Raw genomic sequence first — 5,000 nt, 5'->3', positions numbered from 1 at the left:
GGGACAGGCCGCGGGGGGGAACGACAGGGACAATCATGCGGGGGGCTGTCAGCCCCGGCTCGCAAGACGGAGGCCAGGCCTCGGCAGCGGGCACGTCACGCCACGAGGTCGGGGATTGCGAGGAGAGCCAACGCATGGGCGCGCGCACGGCAATTTAATGCCGCGCCCACGCCAGCGTAGAGCTCTCCTCGCAATCCCCAAGCTCGGCGGTCCGCACCAGCCACGTCGGCCAGGCCTCCGACTTGCGAGCAGGGGCAGCGGCCACCGCCGCCGTGACGTCGCGGCAAGCAGACAGCCGCGCAGCAGCTGCCAGCACCTTGGCACAAGCACGGCAAATGAATGCCACGCCCACGCCGCGGATAAGCAGCCCCAACGCGCCCGACGGCTTGGAGCGGGTCCCGAAGACGGTGGCCGGAATCGGGTCGTCGCCGGCCGGAAAACGGGTCATCGATGCCGGCAATACTTCGGGCCATGAGGCCCCCCACCTTAGTCCGAGTTTAGCAACAGCCCACATATCCCCCGCGGCAGGCCTATGGGCGCCAGGCCAGCGCACCCCATGGCCAGTCAGGGGGCACCCCCCTAAAGAGCAATAAGTGTCATTGAAGCTCTGGCAGGGGGAGACACTACTAGGTCCCAGCTGTCACCCCCCCTCTAAAAAATTCATTTCTTGGTATTTTGAGCTGAAATTTTGCACAGAGGTTGGCAAAAATCCAATCCAACTTTATTAATTTTTCCAGAATTTTTCGAGGTCGGGAAGTATTTTTTTTTATTTTCCTACCATTAAAAATCGAGGAAATCGGAAAAAATAGGAACCGGCTCGGAATGACCCCAAATTCAGTGGGCAGCCTCATAAAAATATGGCTGATTTTACTGGATTGATTTCATGTGGAAAGCACGACGTTTTGTTGTAGGAATGCGGGAACCCCGGCGGCTCGCCTGCCGCGGCCAGCGACGTCGGGCTGGCCCCTGCAGCGCCTAGCCTCTCCCACGCGGGGGGCAGGCCAGAACGCGGGGGGCCAGGGCCCGAAGGCAGCCCCCCCGCGGGCGAGAGAGCAAGCCAGCAGGGGCTGTCGCCTGCCGCGGCCAGCGACGTCGGGCTGGCCCCTGCAGCGCCTAGCCTCTCCCACGCGGGGGGCAGGCCAGAACGCGGGGGGCCAGGGCCCGAAGGCAGCCCCCCCGCGGGCGAGAGAGCAAGCCAGCAGGGGCTGTCCGCCTGCCGCGGCCAGCGACGTCGGGCTGGCCCCTGCCGCGGCCAGCGATGTCGGGCTGTCGCCTGCCGCGGCCAGCGACGTCGGGCTGGCCCCTGCAGCGCCTAGCCTCTCCCACGCAGGGGGCAGGCCAGAACGCGGGGGGCCAGGGCCCGAAGGCAGCCCCCCCGCGGGCGAGAGAGCAAGCCAGCAGGGGCTGTCCGCGCGTCGCGCAGCGCGGCATGGCTGCGGGGGCCGCGCGCGCGCGCCCAAGCGCCCAAGGGCCCCCAAGGGCCCCAGGCCCTCAGGCCCCAGCGCCCAGCGCGGGCGGGCGCGCGCGCGCGTGTGGTCTTTGAGGGGCGCCGGCCTGGTGGCTCCCTAAAGAGCAATAAGTGTCATTGCAGCTCTGGCAGGGGGAGACACTACTAGGTCCCAGCTGTCACCCCCCCTCTAAAAAATTCATTTCTTGGTATTTTGAGCTGAAATTTTGCACAGAGGTTGGCAAAAATCCAATCCACCTTCATTAATTTTCCCAGAATTTTTCGAGGTCGGGAAGTATTTGTTTTAATTTTCCTACCATTAGAAATCGAGTAAATCCGCAAAATTAGGAACCGGCCCGGAATGACCCCAAATTCAGTGGGCAGCCTCATAAAAATATGGCTGATTTTACTGGATTGGTTTCATGTGGAAAGCACGACGTTTTCTTGTAGGAATGCGGGAACCCCGGCAGCTCGCCTGCCGCGGCCAGCGACGTCGGGGACGCTGGCCTGCGCTGTCGAGCCCGCGAGGGCTGTCTCCGCGGCAGGCCCCCCCTGAACGGGGCACGACAGGCCACCGCGCTGGCTCGTCCAGCGTCGACAGTCCCTCGTCCAGGTTTCAGATCGCGCCAAGTCGAACCCATGACCTGCTCAAGCCATCGTGCGCTGCCGAATTCGCATCTGCGTGTAGGCTGCCATTCCACGCGGCAGCCCCTGTTTTCGTCAGCGTGCCCCCCTGACGAATTTTCCTGCCTGGCCCAGTCCAGCGTCCAGCCCCTGTTCGTCGAAAAATCTGCGCTGCCGATTTTCCACGCGGCAGCCCCTCTTTTCGTCAGCGTGCCCCCCTGACGAATTTTCCTGCCTGGCCCGGCCAGTCCAGCCCCTGTTCGTCGAAAAATCTGCGCTGCCGATTTTCCACGCGGCAGCCCCTCTTTTCGTCAGCGTGCCCCCCTGACGAATTTTCCTGCCTGGCCCGGCCGGTCCAGCATCCAGCCCCTGTTCGTCGAAAAATCTGCGCTGCCGATTTTCCACGCGGCAGCCCCTGTTTTCCTCAGCGTGCCCCCCTGACGAATTTTCCTGCCTGGCCCGGCCGGTCCAGCATCCAGCCCCTGTTCGTCGAAAAATCTGCGCTGCCGATTTTCCACGCGGCAGCCCCTGTTTTCCTCAGCGTGCCCCCCTGACGAATTTTCCTGCCTGGCCCGGCCAGTCCAGCCCCTGTTCGTCGAAAAATCTGCGCTGCCGATTTTCCACGCGGCAGCCCCTCTTTTCGTCAGCGTGCCCCCCTGACGAATTTTCCTGCCTGGCCCGGCCGGTCCAGCATCCAGCCCCTGTTCGTCGAAAAATCTGCGCTGCCGATTTTCCACGCGGCAGCCCCTGTTTTCCTCAGCGTGCCCCCCTGACGAATTTTCCTGCCTGGCCCGGCCGGTCCAGCATCCAGCCCCTGTTCGTCGAAAAATCTGCGCTGCCGATTTTCCACGCGGCAGCCCCTGTTTTCCTCAGCGTGCCCCCCTGACGAATGTTCGTCGAAAAATCTGCGCTGCCGATTTTCCACGCGGCAGCCCCTGTTTTCCTCAGCGTGCCCCCCTGACGAATGTTCGTCGAAAAATCTGCGCTGCCGATTTTCCACGCGGCAGCCCCTCTTTTCGTCAGCGTGCCCCCCTGACGAATGTTCGTCGAAAAATCTGCGCTGCCGATTTTCCACGCGGCAGCCCCTCTTTTCGTCAGCGTGCCCCCCTGACGAATTTTCCTGCCTGGCCCGGCCGGTCCAGCCCCTGTTCGTCGAAAAATCTGCGCTGCCGATTTTCCACTCCGCAGCCCCTGTTTTCGTCAGCGTGGCCCCCTGACGAATTTTCCTGCCTGGCCCGGCCAGTCCAGCGCCCAGCCCCTGTTCGTCGAAAAATCTGCGCTGCCGATTTTCCCCGACGAACCTGCAGCTGCACAAATCCGCGCTGCCACTGCCCCATTGTCTGGACCAACAGTCTTTTCCATCAAGCCCTGGACTATAAATCGTCCAGACTCATCGCCAGCACCCGCTGCCGATTCTGCCGACTTTGCCGATTTCGTCGGCGCTGCCGATTCCAACACTGCCCCCCGTGCCTGAACCAGCGCTGTTTCGTCAGCGTGTCCCCTTGACGAATTTCCCTGCCTGGCCTGGACAGTCCATCTTCCAGCCCATGTTCATCGAAAAATCTGCGCTGCCGATTTCCCCGACGAACCTGCAGCTGCACAAATCTGCGCTGCCGATTTCCCCCCCTGTCGGCATGGCTGCCGCTGCCCCGATGTCCAGACCAACAGTCTTTTTTGTCGACTTTGCCGATTTTGTCCGCGCTGCCGATTCCAACACTACCCCCTGCATCCAAACCAGCATTGTTTCGTCAGCTCTTCCCCTGACGATTTTAGCCCTGTAACAAACAGTAGGCCTCCAATCCCGCCAACGGGAGCCAAGTTGATAGGGAAGAGAATTGAATGACGCGCCTGGTCCTCGCACCCCGCCACCCGAGGGGCCTTTTTCCCGGCAGCCTCTGAAAAACTCTAGCTTTCACGGTCCTCGCCGCCCCTCACCACCATGGCAGGCCTCTAATCCCACCCATCAGCAGTTGTAGCCGATAGGGCAGTGATTTGAATGACGCGTCGCGGGCCGCCGGGTCATCTCACCCGGCCATTAATTGGAGCGTTTTTGGCTGGCCGAGGATGGGGGGATGGATCTCTTCTTCCGAAAAAGCAAACAGTACATCGGGAGTTATGTTGACGGGGCATGGAATTGAATGACCCGTCGCGGGCCGCCGGGTCATCTCACCCGGCCATCCCGGGGAGCGTTTTTCCCGGCAGCATCGGGGAAACTCTTGCTTTCACTGCCCGCTGCCCAAGTCCCCACTCGCATCGGCCCCCCGCGCCAACAAGCCAACGCTGCCGAATCGGCAGACACTGCTGCCGAATCTGCCGACACTGCCCCGCGGGCTGCCACTGCCCCAGTGTCTAAACCAGCGGTCTTTCTCATCGAGCCTTGGACTATCCAGTCCGTCCTGACTCATCGCCAGCACCTGCTGCCGATTCTGCCGACTTTGCCGATTTTCTCGGCGCTGCCGATTCCAACACTGCGCCCACCGTGTCTGAACCAGCGCTGTTTCGTCAGCGTGTCCCCTCGACGAATTTTCCTGCCTGGCCTGGACAGTCCACCGTCCAGCCCGTGTTCGTCGAAAAATCTGCGCTGCCGATTCTGCCGACTTTGCCGATTTCGTCGGCGCTGCCGATTCCAACACTGCCCGCCGTGCCTGAACCAGCGCTGTTTCGTCAGCGTGTCCCCTCGACAAATTTTCCTGCCTGGCCTGGACAGTCCATCGCCCAGCCCATGTTCGTCGCAAAATCTGCGCTGCCGATTTTCCCCGACGAACCTGCAGCCGCACAAATCTGCGCTGCCGAATCTGCCGACACTGTCCCGCGGGCTGCCACTGCCCCAGTGTCTAAACCAGCAGTCTTTCTCGTCGAGCCTTGGACTATCCAGCCCGTCCAGACCCATCGCCAGCACCCGCTGCCGATTCTGCCGACTTTGCCGATT

The sequence above is a fragment of the Populus nigra genome, chromosome 2 (genome assembly GCF_951802175.1).
Source record: "Populus nigra chromosome 2, ddPopNigr1.1, whole genome shotgun sequence".
Classification (NCBI taxonomy): Eukaryota; Viridiplantae; Streptophyta; class Magnoliopsida; order Malpighiales; family Salicaceae; genus Populus; species Populus nigra.
The sequence above is the reverse complement of the archived record's forward strand: the minus strand, read 5'-3'. Positions refer to the sequence as shown.